This window comes from Polistes canadensis, unplaced genomic scaffold (genome assembly GCF_001313835.1).
Source record: "Polistes canadensis isolate GaletaPanama2010 unplaced genomic scaffold, ASM131383v1 scaffold_0, whole genome shotgun sequence".
Classification (NCBI taxonomy): Eukaryota; Metazoa; Arthropoda; class Insecta; order Hymenoptera; family Vespidae; genus Polistes; species Polistes canadensis.
Window position 1 is genome coordinate 1,596,123 of NW_014569547.1, and position 17,168 is coordinate 1,613,290.

At 33.7% G+C, this 17,168-nt stretch overlaps 1 protein-coding gene across 4 annotated transcripts in view; it reads right to left on the minus strand.

Annotated features, from left to right (window-relative positions):
- The window catches only part of LOC106791219 (lachesin-like), a 208,029-nt gene extending 202,242 nt beyond the window's left edge, over nt 1–5,787 (minus strand). For 2 of the 4 annotated variants that reach the window (XM_014757003.1, XM_014756754.1), the window contains exons 1-2: nt 5,492–5,787; nt 3,690–4,051 (exon numbers count right to left, since the gene is read on the minus strand). The gene's annotated coding sequence lies outside the window, so the exon portion shown is untranslated. Of the gene's footprint in view, nt 1–3,689; nt 4,052–5,406; nt 5,471–5,491 lie in introns of those variants that run through there. The other 2 variants (XM_014756919.1, XM_014756837.1) reach the window with 2 other exon arrangements.
- Nucleotides 5,788–17,168: the final 11,381 nt, after the last annotated feature.

Here is a 17,168-nt window from a genome sequence, read left to right on the forward strand (position 1 = left end):
CTTAACAGATTTTCTAATCACCTTTGAAAAAAAAGACTTGTCTCGTCGTCTTCTTTTTCTATTTTTTTTTTGGAATTTTATACATTTGTTGGATATAATTATTTGGATAGAATTAATAATACGATATAACATATATATGTGGATATTTTTTTACTCTCGTAAAAGTTTTCCCTCACAAAATAGTAACGCAAATGAACCATTTGTCTCTGACTTAATTTGAAATGTGTATACCATATATTATAGAAAATGACGAAAGTTCCTAATTAAAAGTACTGTAGACGATTAAAAAAGTATATGTTGTTATATGTATGTGTATCAACGGATGAAACATTATTAAAATTGTGAATTTTTGACATTATTAAACAGTGATATATTAGGACAATGGAGGGACGTTGTTTTAAAGGAAAAGATAATGGATTGGTTGGCAAGAAGAAACAACGTTTAAAAATGGCGCCAAGAAAAAGGGGCAGATGGTTTGGGAGTAAACCGTGGGAGTCGATAAACGCGGAAATGCTGCTGGAGGTTAACGAGTTTTGTACGAGGCACATCAAGGATGTTGAGAGGGGGTTTTTTGATGGGGTGAAGTAGTAGTAGTAGTAGTTGTGGGTGGGTGGGTACTTCAATTTTATCGGAGCGGATTTATTCCATGTTGTGCCCTCCATTTCCAGGAAGCACCACCGAAACGGACATTCGTCGAACATAGCCGGACTTTTCTCGCGTCGAAAACTTTCAATCGACTTCGATATCTTTCTCAACCTCCTCCTCCTCCTCCTCCTCATCCTCCTACTCCTCTAACCAACCCTCTCTCTTTTTTTACTAATACTTTTCTTAAGATTCTTCTCACTATCTTAACAGGAATATCCGAGAACGCGATTCTTGAAATACAAAGATAACGTTTACCCCAATACTTTTTATTTATATTATTATTTAATTAAAAAATAATTAATTAATAAAAAAAAAAATAACTTTACACGGTAAAAGGAAGAAAAATGTTGTCAAGATACAAGTTTCATTAAAACATTTGAAAGTATTTAAAAAATCCATCGATCGTTCGTTCAACTTTAAGCTCGCGATAAAAATGAGAGAGAGAGAGAGAGAGAGAGAGAAAGAGGAATAAATAGAGAAATAGAAAGGGACTGTTCTAAAGCACATCTCGCCTTGGTGCTTTTTGCGCTCTCACTCTGGTTATTCTGACAATTTCAATGGCCGTACGAGAGCGTACTTTTGCGAGTGAACGGGACGGATCTGTTGTAACTTTAAGAGACGTATTATTTTCTTGATGGTATGTGATATACACGTAGATATAGTTTTTTGAAAGCATCACTTTGGTGTACGCGCTGCATCTCACGCTCTACACCCTGACACGAGATTTTCCTTTTCTTCGCTATTTGCACGAAGTCATTTCTCAAATTGATAACAATCCGAACGAACTCGTTCATTGGCTAATTCCAACATTTTAAGACATGGTAAATCATATGATTCATTGCGAACACATTTTTTTAATTAACGCAATTTCAAATGGTTTAAACAAATGAATACAAGTTCAATCAACGAGAAGAGCCCGTTTTTGTTTTTATTTATGTATTTGTTAAAGAAAATTCATAATTTCTAAATCCTAATTTTCCCAATTTATTTCATTGGTCTCTTTGCTTAATTCATTTTGATAAATCTTTCTTTCGTTCTATCATACGAACTTTCGTTTTAGATGATAAAATATATGAGCACGAAATATCAAATGCAATGAATAAATATTTAACAATTAATTCGAATTATTTATAATTAATCATCAAAATATTTATCGAAAATATCGAACAAGTAATATAAATTTTTCAATATTTTCTTTATAAGAAATAGAAAAAATAAAAAAGATCACGTGTAAAAAAAATCATATTGTTTCCATCTTTTTCACACTGTATCGTACTAGTACAATCGTCACTACGAGAAAGAAAGAAAGAAAAATAAGAAAGAAAGAAAATAAAAGAAAGAAAAGAAGGAGAATAGAAGAAAAATACGAAAGAAAAATGGCACTTCGGCAAGAAGATAATCATGCTTGGTCTGTCTCGTTTATCTAATATTAAAAGTTTTTTAACTATCGGCATGCCCGGAGCGATGAGTCACGATGTAAAATGGGGTGGTGGTGGTGGTGGTGGTGGTGGTGGTGGTGGCTGGATCGAAAGGATAGAAGATAAAAAAAAAAAGAAAAACGAAGTAGAATAAGTAGAAAAAGAAAAAGAAGTAGGTATGAGAAAGTAAGAGAGAAGAAGAGAGAGAAAAAAGAAAATATATATACATCATAGAAAGGAGACAGTATAAAAGAATAGTAAGAGAGAGAGACAAAAATGCGATAAGGAGGTAGAAAAAGAAAGGTCGAGAAAACGGCGACTCTTTCGTTTCGAACGTTTCTTTAAGATATACCGAGTAGTGGTATGGAGAAAAGGGCTCATTCAGATCGGTGTTCCTTAACGAGAAAAGTTGTGCTTACCACTGGCTTTGTGTATATTCGGACAAAACCGAAAAGGGAGCTCGACGAAATCTCCATACGAATAAGTTTCTCTCTCGCACTCTTTCTCGTTTACTTTCTCCCTCTCGTTCTTTTTATCGTAAGACGAAAAGTATCCTCTTTTTGATACTCGAGACGTTTCTCACTGATTCAACGTCCACGTCTCGGAGAAAATCTAATAGAACAATTGTTAATGAACTATAAACATGTGAACAATTATTGAAATGTTTCATTTAAAAGAATTTCAAGTGAATCCTTTAAACAAAATCCATACTTTTGATTTACTTCTTTACTTTTTCTCTCTCTCTCTCTTTCTTTCTCTAAATATATTGTGTACATATATATATTTTTAAGTACGCGCATAGGAAAATGCAAGCATCCAACACTATCAAGAAAGACGAGAACGTGGTGGAAAGCGTGGTATGGTTTTCGATCGGCAAACGTATATCTTCGTAACTGAAAGAGCACTTCGAGTCGAGTACACTCGAGGGACCGTTTGAAGTCATCGAGAGGAAGCGAGAAACAGAGAAAGGGAGTTAAAGGGATAGGAAGGGAGAGAATGAGAAAGACACTTGCTGATGTTTGAATTGGACGAGGAAACAGTTTAAACGAGTCTTTCAATGCAATACGTACAATGTTTTTAAATCGTAAGACTTGTTACATATCTTAAGTTCAAATGTGTTAAAAGACATATATATATATATACTTGGAGATACGTATTTGATCTCGAAACAAAATGATGGGAAGGAAAGAGATAATCATAAATAACCATCTCACATTTTTTCTCACGCAACACGTATTTTTATGATTCAAGTTAACTCGATAGTATAATATAAAGAATTAGAGAGTTAGATATTCGTCACTGTAAATCCTCAAGCAAGTCCGTTAAACTACGCGTATAAATCCTCTGTAATTCCTACCCTACCATTTCTCTTTCTCTCTCTTTTTCTCTCTTTCTCTCTATCACCCTTTTTCACGCACACACATACCGAATTCACCTTTAAATCCCCGATACGTTACTTCGGCATAGTTCGAATACCAAGAGAGAAAAGAAACACACACACAAAAAAATAACGATTGCTAGCCAGTAAAAGAAAAAAAAAAGATAGGGATGATAAGAGGGTGGAAAGTCGGGGGAGGGAGGGTGGTCGGGGGGTGGTCGGGGGAGGAGGGTCGAGCTAATACGTACTTTTTCACGGCAGTTGCTGGATTTCCGGGAACATATCGTCGAGATCCAGCTTCGATTTTTCTGTGAGTTTCAACGAGGTATATATCGTGATATTATCCGCACCACGAAGGGTGTCTATGAAACATTTATGGCACACCACACACACAGAGACACACGCGTACGATCGTTTAGCACGTGATCACGTCCTCGTTCTCGTCCTCGTTCTCCTCCTCCTCGTTCTCCTCCTCGTTCTCGTAGTCCTCCACCTCTTTGTTGTTGTTACTGGCGATTGTTGGTTATCGTAGCGTTGTCGTATGTAAACGTCACACGAAAAGAATCACCATTGACGTGAACGCGACACCGATTGTGTTTAATTATCTTTTCTAAATGTATTATTAGTTAGAGAAAAAAAAAGAGCGAGAGAGAGAGAGATGGAAGGAAGGTAGGAAAAAAAGTAATTGAAAAAGGAGAATATCGGTGGGTTTTCACAGAGGACTCATCTTTTTCCCTCCCCCACCCCATCCCCTCTACCACGCTCTTTCACACTTTTTAATTAATCGACAACGATGACGCAAAACGAAGAGGATCGCTAGCGAGCGATAAATCCGAGCGCATTATTCATTGACAAAATCATGCGTAGGTCGTACAGGGGATACTCGAAATATGCCCGTCAAAACTATTCGATCCTTCGATGCCTGTGTAAACGTCGGTCATCGATCCTCGATGGTACAATCCGGCCCGGATATATTGTATTTCCGTAGGGAGCCAAACGATACGCCAACGATCCTCATAAATCTTTCGGACGACTCATGGCCCGTTGGATCTTTCCTACTAAACTCCCTCCTCCTCCGCTTCCTCCATTTCCTCTACTAACTCTTTTTATCTAACTTGACCCTTCCCTTGTCTTTAAATGAAGAAGAAGAAGAAGAAGAATTCAAAAAATAAAGCCAGCTGTTCCAAATCTATTTTTGAAAATGATCAATCGACTACGACACGTTTGCTTGACAAGTTACCGAATACACTGATATTTGCATTCAGTTTTCTTTTTTTTGTTTGTTTTAATAATAATTTGATGCAATTTAATATTTATTCGGAGGAAGAAAGAAAGAAAGAAAAAGAAGCTAATGGAAGAAACGACGATGCGAAATTTTATTTGGATATTTTTATGTTAAACTCATATGATCAGAAAAAAAAAAAAAAAAAAAAGAAAAAATTGGAAAAGAACATTGTTCACTGTGTAATCGCGTTGCACACGTTCGCAATTCGCCAGAAGCCCAACACTTGGGCACGTTTATCCTCTCGCCAAAGACGATCGATGATAACCGAATTAACGGACACTACACGTGTATGTTACATGTAGGTACGTCTATGTAAGTCCTTCTCTTCCTCCCTGTCTCCTTCTCTATCTCTCTCCCTCTCTCTCTCTATCTATCTTTCTTTCTTTTACGAAGCGAGAATCACGATGTGTGTGTTGAGATATAAGTAAGAAAGATAAAGATCAATAAAAAGGTAACAGAGAAACAGAACGTTGAAATTTGTACACCCCTTTTATCGAACGTATAAAAATAGTTAACATAATAAAAAAAGAAAAAAAAAAAAGAAGCGCTCGCCCAGCGATTTATTATACAATACAAATAATAAAATAATTGTAAATAAAAATATTAACAAATATGGAATAGATCTAATTTGTGATAGTTGTAGAATAAAAAGAAAAATAAAACAACCGAATTTCGATTACTTTTCGTCGCACCTTATTCCTTCGCGGTAATCAACAACAATTTTTCTTCTCTCTCTCTCTCTTTTTATGTATCTACTAATCTTACGTTTTATTTGTTGTTATAAATATTTTGTTGTTTAACGCGACGACGGAACATCTTCACGCTCTCTCTTTCTCTCTCTCTCTCTCCCTCTCTCTCTCTCTGTAAAAAATGGGAATCAATCCTTTTGAAATAGTATCACACGACGGAAAACCGTGAACTAACGAACTTGGAGTAATAGAGAGAGAGAGATGGAGATAGAGATATAGAAATAGAGAAACAGAGAGAGAGATATCTAAAGAAGGCCTCTATAGTGGCCTGGTGCTGATGGTGGTGCCGGTGCTACTGCTCTCACCGGCCGGTATATAACTCGAAGCGGGAGAGAGAGAACTCTTTGGACACGCGCGCCCCTGCAAGGACTGCGCGAAAGCTGCGCGAGCGCATTGCCGCGCCACAATTCACCCTCCAAATTTATACCACCCCCCAGCCCCCCCCCCGCCCCCCTTTTATTCTGCACCTTCCTACGACGGATGGACAATTCTTTCCTCTTTCTTTTTTTTACATTCTAACACGTTATTATTAACCCCTTAACTTTGACATATATGTGAGCCGTTTATTTTGAAAGTGGCATAAGTCACTTTTTTTTTTTTTATTGAAAATGAAAAGATACCGTTCAATTTTTTTGAAAATTAAATTATTACTTTCAATATTATTATTTAATCAATTATTGTTAAATTATACTATTCAATTGTTTCAGTCGAAATAAACGACTATTATATACAAGAATTTAATAAAAATTCCAAATTTATCGTTTATCTGTTTAACTACGATAAATAATACGTTTTTTTCTATACTGACGTTAACACTTATCATTCCGAAATCGTTTTCATTCTTAAAAGAGAAAAATATAATAAATATTAATGTTTCTTACTTTTTCGATTTGTTTGATATAAACGTTTTATGAAACTTTTGTTGTTTTTTTTGTTTTCCTTTAGATAATATCATCAAATAAATATTTCCTAATTTATTTTGATATGCATTTTGGCGCAATGTTTTTTTTCTTTGTTTCCCGACATAAAAGATACGAACAAATAAACGAGCGTTATAACTAGTTTGCAAAATACCTTGGAATCTGCGGTTGTTATTTCGAGACCGCAGTGACGACAAGAGCAACGCCTTCGATCCGGATTATCCCAATTAACCGAAGATGCACGTTCGCTTGCCTGGACTCTTCCCAAGAAAGCCGCGAGTACTAACATCCTAAAACTCGGGCTAATTATTCACGTTAGAAGTGCTAGTTGCTGTAGTCTACATTTCTAACAGTCAAGGAACATATATTTTCGACGTTTTCCAGAATTCCATAGCAGGTCACCCTATTTCACACCTATTCAATAAATTAATTAATAATATAGATATATTCATATAAGATAAAGAAATATATCGTCACTAATAACTTAATACCAGAATACTATGAAATATATTAAATTACATATATAATATTATTTTTCTATTACACGATAACTAAAAACATTACTAATAAAAACTTTTTCATTTATAATTGGAAAATAACAACACGCGTAAAAAGAAATAATTGTGAGAAAAGATCTATTCGATTTTTGTATTACGAAATAAAGAGTAGAGAAATTTTCGTTTAATTCGTTGGTACACAAGAGAGTAATAGGTACAACGTACGAAGAAGCTAAGGCAATTTGAACCTTGTGAACTTCTACTAAATCCAAGAGTATGTGAGAGAGAAAGAGAAAGATAGTTTGTGCAAGTGTGTGTATGTGTGTGTGTGTGTGTTGTAGAAGGATCTTGTGCAGAACGGCGAGTGCAAGGACTCGTTTGACGTCCATCCTGCGGAAAATGTATTGCCTAAGGCGTTCAACCTAGAATTGCACGTCTCGAAATCTTCGAAGGTGCGACATCTTACGGTTTAAGCACTCTAATGTTGGTAACATAACATCATTGGAGGAACTATTATTAGCCAGTTTGCTCTCCCACATCGTCCTCGATATATACATCTACTATGTGCATTCCACGTATATTTTTAGTTGTTCCTTCTACGAGTCTGCCTGCGTTTGTATGTGTGTACTCCTTTTATAATACGATAGAATGAGAAGAAATCACACGAATTCTTTGATACATACTTCTCAAGTAAAACGCTTCGCAAACAAGTCGTCGGAAAATCTACCAAATGTACTACTACACTACTACTACCTTTTATTTGCTATAATATAGTTTGGTATAACTACTCTTATATCTTATTTTTTTTTTTTGTAAATTTCTTTTCCAACGAATAATCGATAAATTTTACAAAATGTATTTGTAATGATCGAAGAAGATCGAATTGTATGAATAAATCTATTTGAAATAATTCATATACTCTCTCTCTCTCTCTCTCTCTCTGTAATTGTAGAATACCATATAATAAAAGCAAATGAAAGTAAGGAATCTAGAAAAAGATAAGCAGACGGAATAACTCGACACGTAACAGCAGTCTCGTATAAGACATTGGATTTATTTCCGTCACGAATAAATCCTGTTAACCGATAAATTCAAGTGAGCTTGAGAATCGTGGTAATTCAGATCTACGTGTGAGTTAAGCACGTGTATCCCTAAATTATTTCTTGATTCACACTTCATAACATTCAAATTCAATACTTCTCAATCGCCAGTTATAATCTCCTTTAGAATCATATATAAATATAATATATGAAACGTTATATATAAAATGTTCGATTAAAAAATAAATATATATTTTCTTATTATACGTTACACGTCATCGTATAACTGTTTCTATAACATTAATAGGATTTGAACAAAAAATATCAACGTATAACAATTTTATTATAATTATTTTTTCATCGAACTACGAGAGTTCGAAGAAATGGGATATTTTTTTTCGTTCTATGATTTCTTAAAATATTTCCGGTAGTATAGAATTCTTGCAGCAAGCTTGACGGAGATTTCAACGTCGTATTAATTTTAAAGACGTTAGAAAGAAGCAGAAAGAAGGAGGAAAAAAAAGAAAGAGAGAGGGAGAGAGAAAGATAAAGAAATAGAAAGAATAGATAGAAAAGTAGAGAAAAATCATGGCGTGTATTCCTCTCTTAAGATGGTTCCAGGAAGTAAAGTACATCCGTAGAACGTTAGTAGCGCGCGAGATACAGAATTTCACCGTGGAAAAATTGCAAAACTGCTGCTCTTAACAAGGATCTCTATCTCCTTCTCTCTTTCTCCTTTTTTATCTTTCTCTCGCCTCCTTTTATTCCACACACATTATCGCGAGCGTATACACACACACAGACACAGAGAGAGAGAGTCGTGTGCTGCTGGCCCCGTTCAAGCGAGAAAACTTGCGGAGAGAAATTCGTGGAAATTTCTAACTTTAATTGGAGGAAGAGGATCTAACTTGTTCCAGCGTGCACGAAATGTATTACGTCCTGTTAACTAGCGTTATAACTACTTAAACAAGTATTAACTATTCACCCGTTATAACATGCTTACTTTAGCTTGTCGCGACTTTTATCGATCGAATCTAACCCGCCGATGCGTTTGGACACTAAGTTTCTCCCAAGACTACCTCTTTTGGTGAAAAGCAGAAGGTAAATGTTCATAGATACAGTAGACCAGAAATAACTAATCTTTTACAACAGAACAACAAAATAAGAAAATTCCAAAAAATTCCGATTAAATTCAAATTATTCTCATCGACAAATGTAATATTTACATTAAAATCAATTGGCATATGTGTGAGTTTCAAATTCCGTATGATGATATGCAATTACAGAAGATTACTCTAGCACCTTTGCATTTCTTACAATAATACTTATTATGCAATATATAAATTTAGTGATAGAATAATTTTTTCGAGTCGCTTTATATATTCGAATATGACGATAACATCATGGACATTGGTGTTCATTGGCTCGCAGTGAATCCCATCCGCTATTTTACGAGGCGACGACGCGACGTTTCGATAAATCGATTAAGGTCTCGCTTTGACGATAAACGATATTTCACCGATATCGGAAAGGAACTTTACTTCGTCCTTGGATCTTACTGCTGAGGTCTTACCTAACGAGGAAGATCGCAGAAAGAAGAAAAAAAAAAAAGGCAGAAAGAATGAAGGTATCGCAGGAATAAAATAAAATTGAAAAAAGAAAAGAAAAACAAAAAAGAAATAAAAATAAGAGAGAACAGGTAGAAAGAGAAAGAAGAAAGATAGAAAATCGATTTCGAAGGCAGTTAGAGTAGTACGATCAAGGAAGGAGGAAGGTTCGTTACCTTGAATGACGCGAATGAAACGAGCTTCCACGCGAAGAATAAAACAATGATGAGATCCTTTGGACGTTGAATGTGTTCAAAATACGAACAGTAAAAATGAAAAGCAAAGGAAAAAAAGAAGAAATAAATAAATAAAGTAAGGAGGAAAGTAAGCAGCTGTAATTAACTATATTTTTTAAAAAAAGAAATAAAAAAGGAGAAAAAAGAAAACCAAGCGAATGTTCTCGGTAGGAAAAATGGGTTCCCATCGTTGAAATAGCTCGTAAGGATAGACAAGGACGTAGTAACTGAACTCACCTAGACTCCCTACCTAGTCTAGTCGCATCAGATATTCTGGAAGCACTTGGAGACGCTTCTCTCGAAATACCGAATGCACACCTGTCTCCTACGTCTGCATTTGCAGCGGTAGGTAATACCAATTTGTGACACGTAATCCTTGCTCTTCCTGCGTAGGCATAGAGAGGGAGAAAAGTATGGATGTATGTGTGTCTCTACTAGACACAAATGTGCAAGCTCGTGCGTGACGGAGCTTTCAATTCGAATGAGAAGAGCACACAGAGGCAGGTAACGAACGTCAGGAAGGCTTCGTCACAGGATCGCAATTAAATCCTGGAAGTGCATCCTATTCCGGGTATGAACGCGAAGCAACGTGAGCTTAGAGCGACAAAGGACAAATAGAAAAGAGAGGGAACAAGGGAGATAGAGAGAGAGAAAAAAGAAGAAAAAAAAATAGTAAAATAGTAGATTTCATTCGGACATGACTAAAGGATTATAATAAAAATAAAATAACTTAAAGGATTTTTTCTCTAGTAATTTCATTTCATCTATTCCTTCTATATATACCTATCATACAAGTGAAAAGTTTCTTATCATATAAATATTATTACTTGTTTTTATGAATCAACAAGAATTAATCTTTTTTAATAAAGTGAAATAAAGAGAGAGAGAGAGAAAGAGTAAAAATGATTATACCTATTTCATAAGTTTATAATTAAGGTTGCATGAGGAAGAGAAAGAGACGGGGAGAATGACTATACTATTTTATGAACTTAAAATTGGTCCTACTCGTAGCAATACACTTCCATCATCACATTCGACCATATGTTTCTCGCGTACGTGAGTAACCGTGTCTCTTCCTCGCTAGCATACACAACAGTAATGTCTCTCGTCTATGATGCATTACTATTTCTCCGTTCATCGTTCAACCGTTAGCACTACTACAGATAAGGAAACTCTAGTGAATGGAGGGAATTTACAAAAGCGGCACTCCCGTCGTATACTGGTTATGCCATCGGTATAGATATATACTGGGTGAGTCTAAATATTAATGTGGCTAATGAAAAAATATTTATCATATATACGTTTAATATAGTACCATTTATATGTGAAATAAATTTCTCCCATTTAAGAATAGAAATAAATTGAAAATATTAATATTAGAAATGTGTGTATCAAAAGTACATATATATATACACACACGCATCATTAAATACAATCCTTAATTTTGTTTAGAAATATTTATAAAACTAATCTCGATAGATCATCGATTAATTGAATAATAATATAACGATAATAATTTGTCGAAAAATTCAATAAATAATGATAATTAGAACGATACGTATAGTTTTTTTTTTTTTCAAGAGAGTTATCAAAATGTACATACATTCATTCAGGAATCACCCAGTATGTTTGCGTATTATATGTGGGAGGAAAAGGAGGTGGTTCGTCTCTGATGCGAGCAAGAGATTACCACTACTAACTCCAGCCGGTATTAATACCAAATATGAGAACTCACCAACACCTTTGCTAGCTGGTATTAATAACCAAGAAGCATTTTAACGTCGCGTTAGCGTAGCGAGCAATTAGGATTTCGTCTGACTTTGCCTGGGCAGAAGCTGCTCGACGGCTTACCGACGGTTCCCTTCCTTCATCCTTTACTTGTTCACTCTATCCTACTCTATCATTTACTCTATTTCTCTCACTCTTTCTCTTTCTATTTCTCTGTCGCGAGCTTAGAAATTATCTTCTCTCTCTCTCTCTCTCTTTCTCTCTATCTCCTCGTTATGATTATCTTACATACAGCATCTTCGAAAGCAAAGTGTATATACCTAGTAGCCGAAGAATAAAGGATGCAATTCCAACACATTCTTGGTAAATAAATGAGAGAAAGGGTTATTAATGTCCCATTTAACTTTAAGTGTATGCTCCTCTCGCTCTCTCTCTCTCTCTCTCTCTCTCTCTCTACATCTCTCTTTTATTCTCTGAGAAGAAAAAAAATAATAAATATACTTTGTTCATTATGGAAACAAAAACGAAATTATAATTTATAAATTCTCATAAACACCTATTTTATATCGAAGGATTTATTAATAATCTATAAATAATAAGTGAAACAATACTTATATAATAATAATTGTTTTTTTAAAGTTAAATTGATAAAAGTAATGTTAATTGAAAATACACATATTATAATTTTAAATTTAAAACCTAAATCTCTTGTTCACATTTTAATATATAATAGTAAATCTTTTTGTTTAAATTTATAATGCATTTAATTATAGCAAAATTTATTGCAATTTATTCATAAAGGGGTTAATTGTTGTAAGTCTTTTCTGTTTATTATTACGAAAATAGAAATTTCTGTATTTCAATCATTTTCATATTTGAATATTTACAACGTTAATAGATTCATATATGCGTATATGACCGGTTCTGGTACGTTTAATGTTAAACATCATCGAAATAGACGAAATCATATTGTAGAAATATTCCCATAAAATATAAAAATTCTATTACACGGAAAGAGAAAAAGAAGATAAAGGGAAAAAGATAATGTTCAGAGAATGAAAATACTATTTATTCAAAAGTAAATGTACATTATAAACCGGATAAAAATTCGAAAGAGACAGTTAAGCAATCCTATTCGCGTAGTATTTAACGTAAACCGTGAAACGATAAGATTTAGTCGATTTACCTTGGCAACTGTTTAAATAGTTTCTTTGCGAAAAAATGGACAATAAATTTACACTTAGGTAATTAGATGATACGATCTAAGTAAAAGAACACGTAAATTAAAAGAAATACATTAATGTTTTCTATTGTGTCTTGATTGTACTATTTCAGGGGTATTATTTATTTTTTAAACGCTATCACGTTAATCGTCTTTCGATTCTTTTTTTTTTATCACTACGAAAAGATAATATACGCGGGACATATTATGTACCGCTATACGTAATTTTATTCCTCCCTTTTTTTTTTGTTAACCTTTCATTTTATCTTTCTTTTTCACGTTGGAAAAAAAGGATTTAAACAAAAAGGTAACAAAAAAAAAGAAAATAGAACAAAACTATTTCATATTCGCGTATGGTAACGTGGTTTAATCTAGTGGCCACGAATCCTCGATACCGTTAATTAAAGTTACACAAGCGACCATTCAAAATACATGTTTCCGGAGTGAAAGCACGAACCATATGCTCTGCTTTTTCTCAAATAGAAGGATTCATGGTGTTACAACGAAACTCGATGCTCTTCCTAAAATCTGATACGAATTTCGAATAAACCGTTGTAGTTATGGTTGTTTTTGTTGTTGTAGTGTTGTTGTTATTGTTGGTGGTGGTGATTTTACTTGCAGACGAGATGAAATTGAAGAGATCGTCATACATATATGATTAAAGATTAACTTTTCCTCTTCTCTATAATATGAGATAAATGTAAAGAATTTTCGTAAGAGCGTATGAACAAAAATTATTAACAAACAATAGTCTATAGAAAAATAGAGTCGGAAAATTGAAAAGAAAAAAGTTGCTGCTAATAATATTGTTAGACGCGTACGTACCTATTATACGTGAAATAATTTTTCTTATAATAAATGAATGATAAATTTGTTTAAGGACTATATTACAGAAAAAAAAAAAGAAATAATAAAAAAGGTAGTTTTATAAAGCGTAGTGCAACAATATTGATGACGCGTACGATGTTGACCCATAACGAGTTTCGTCCGTCAATGTGACCATTGGCAATGCTACCTAATAGGAAGAGCTAATAACAGGTAGGATGTTAACGATGCCACCGTAGCGCGTTCGTTAATTATTTACAAGTTTATCGATGCGTCGCGTGCATCGTTGCATAAAGTAAAATTGACACGAGGCTGTGAGATATGAAATTATTGGATATCTGGCGCGAGCCAATTTCTTCGTTACGCGATGTTGATTTATCGACTCGCGAAAAAGATACGACACAAATAAATAAATATCAAAAAATTCTTATTCGTATAAAGAAAAAAAGAAGTATACTTACGCTAATCATGTATCTAGACATTTATCTAGATACTTCGGAGGTGATTAAAATCCTCCCTCTAAGTATAGCAAAGGTGGTATTTAAATGTTTTAGCATGTATTAATTGACCAATTAATAATGACTTCACTCTTGTACATCTTTGGAAGAGAAATTTGATATTTTTAGTTAGGATAGACGTAGACGAGATTGTTAACGATAATTCGACGCGATGTTATTCACGACAGTTTCGAACTATCTTTATGGGAACCGTACTGTTACAGGAAAATTTTCTAAAATAAACTTAAATAAATCTTTATCGGGGTTTTCTTACAAGAATTCAATTTCCGACTGTATTGATCATTGCCATAGTGCAATTTTAAAGCCATCTTATCAGGAAAATATGAAGAAACATTTTCTTCAATGAAATATTAACACTATTGCCTACGAATATAGAAATAACACAACTAGATTTAATTGATATTAGTTTTTATTCTCGAATTAGAAATGAAATTAATATGAAAATTTTTTTGTTCTTCAGGAAGAAAGAAAGAAGGGAAGGAAAAGAAAAGAAAAGAAAAGAAAAGAAAAGAAAAGAAAAGAAAAGAAAAAGAAAAAGATGAAGCATAAGAAGTAAGAGAGAAAAATGCGTAGGTTCGCAGATTTAGACGTCTCTTCGCGAGTAAAAGGGCTACGGTGGTTGCTGACGGCGTTGTTAGGTAACAGATAGGTTCCGGTAATTGCTTCACTTAACGAGAAACACGTTCGTAACCGTTGTTCATTCCCCCTCATCCTTCATCGCACACAATTCGATATTAACCGTCGTGCTGTTTGATATACTTCGATATATAAGCCTCCTATTCTAGTTGCACGTTACACATGCACTTCGCCAGCCTTTTTCACTTCTACTCTCATTGGCCAAAAACCTCACTCGTTTGTCCTTCCAATCCTTCGATTATTCAAGAACAGCCTAACGAATACTTTCAAACGAGTGAACGTGTTTTTTCCATTCGAAAATGATTCGAGTTTCGAATATCGAGTCCCAATATCGTCACGTGCATTGATTAAACAATTTTTTCTCCGTTCACGTGTTTTTATCTCAATAATATATTGAATTTTAGAGTGTTTTTTTAAAAAAAAAAAAGAAAAAACTTACTTTAAACGAAATAAATATTGTAAAATAAAATATTTACAAATTGATTTTGTCCGCTGTGTGAAACTATTTCATTCGAGTTCTAATAACTTTATAAATGAGTAGCTAAAAAGGAAAGGACGATGAATAACATAATTATTCAATTTTAGACAAGATATTATCTAATTTGCAGCCATGCACTTATCTCAAATCTAACAAAAACATTATTTGTACTTATTTCCTTTTCGTCCACTAAAATATAAAGCAATGTGTCATAAAATTTAATATAAATATCAAATAGAATGTCTTCTTTTTTCTTTTTGGTTTTATATATATATTTGATCTAAAATAAATTTATTTTCTAACTCAAGAGAAAGAGATAGAATGAAATTGTGTTTAGATAGAATTCAAGAGAGCTTTTCTTGGACTTAAAACAATATGGCTGCTTTATGGAGTTAATGCACGTCGCTTCCAAGAATATCTCTCTCTCTCTCTCTCTCTCTCTCTCTCTCTCTCTCTCTCTCTCTCTCTCTCTCTCACTCACTCTCTTTCTGGATCTATCTGTCTTTCTATTCTGTTACTAGTTTCCTTCAATATTGTGTAGATCGATTTAAGGGTATAATTAAGCTTGAAAACGGGCCAACTTGCCCTAACAGACAGCTTGTCAGATAACTTGGAAATGTCTGGAAATGTTAGAGTGATCGTGATATCTAACAATTAAACTATATAAATATTTCTCTCTTGAACTATTTCATAAACATTATATTCGAGAGATTCAGAGTTTCAATAAAAGATTATTATTTTATACCACAAAATTTTTATATATACAATAAATAATCATTATCTACATTCAAAGAAAAAATTGTCCCAAAATTAAAGATCAGATCTCTATAATTTGTATAATTTGTAATAATATAAAATATTTGTAATAATATAAAATATTTGATTACGTGTGATAAGATAAGGTGTTTAGGAATAAATTGTATTGTAATATGTTAAGTATTATTGAAATGTATGACTCTGAAAGAAAGATAATATGTATATTGACACGTGAACTGTAAAGATCGAGTTGCTGATGAAGTCCCAAGTAAGGGACGAAACGTACAACTGGTTCAAAATAAATTGTTCATAAAATTTAATAACCATCCAAAATTCCCTTTGAGACTTATATTAATAATATTTATTTCTGGACAAGAATATTGATAATTAAATATAAAAAACATTTCATTAGACTTGATTTCAATAAAATTGATTTTTTTCAGTGAGTTGTGCATACTTTTTTCTATACTATCTATACATGTAGATGAACGTTAAGTATATATATATATATAAAAAGAAAAAGAAATAAGATTCTGGAAAGAGAAGAAATGAGGAAGAGAATCTTTCGCAAAGGAGCGACCACGAGCTTCCAAAGTACCAACGCTTTTTCCTTGGACGTAGTAAATACTGAAAGTGGAGGCTACCTGAGGGACTTTGCTCGGTACTCCAGTGAGTTTGCAGACCCTTCCACTAACTGTGCTTTTTTTCCCACAGTTTCTTCTTCTTCCTCTTCCTCGTCATCGTCATCCACGTCTTCGTCGTTTTCTTCTTCTTCTTCTTCGTCCTCCTCCTCCTCCTCTGCCTCCTCCTCCTCCTCCTTCTCTTTCTCCTCTAACCGATAAGGAGTCAAGAAAAGATTTTACACTCTCGTAGACGACGGTAATGTTAGGGAGAATGATTGTGCTAGAACTTATACGGAATTCTTTTGTTACCAAGACTTCCGTCACACGATCGAATCAGATTGTACCTTCCTTTTCTAACTAATATAAAATGAAGGAAGGAGTGTAACCTTAGAAATTTGGTTATACCGTTCAAAAGTATTTGACCATCCTGAATAAAATAATATTTCGAAACTTGGAATATAAATAAAACTTATTAGTAATAATCTATTCACATATATCGATCTATGTCTATTTATATAAATATCAATCTATTTCTCTCTCTTTCTTTCTTTCCTTTAGAGATTTCTCTAGTTCGATTTATGAAAACCAAACGTCCATACCAACGAAA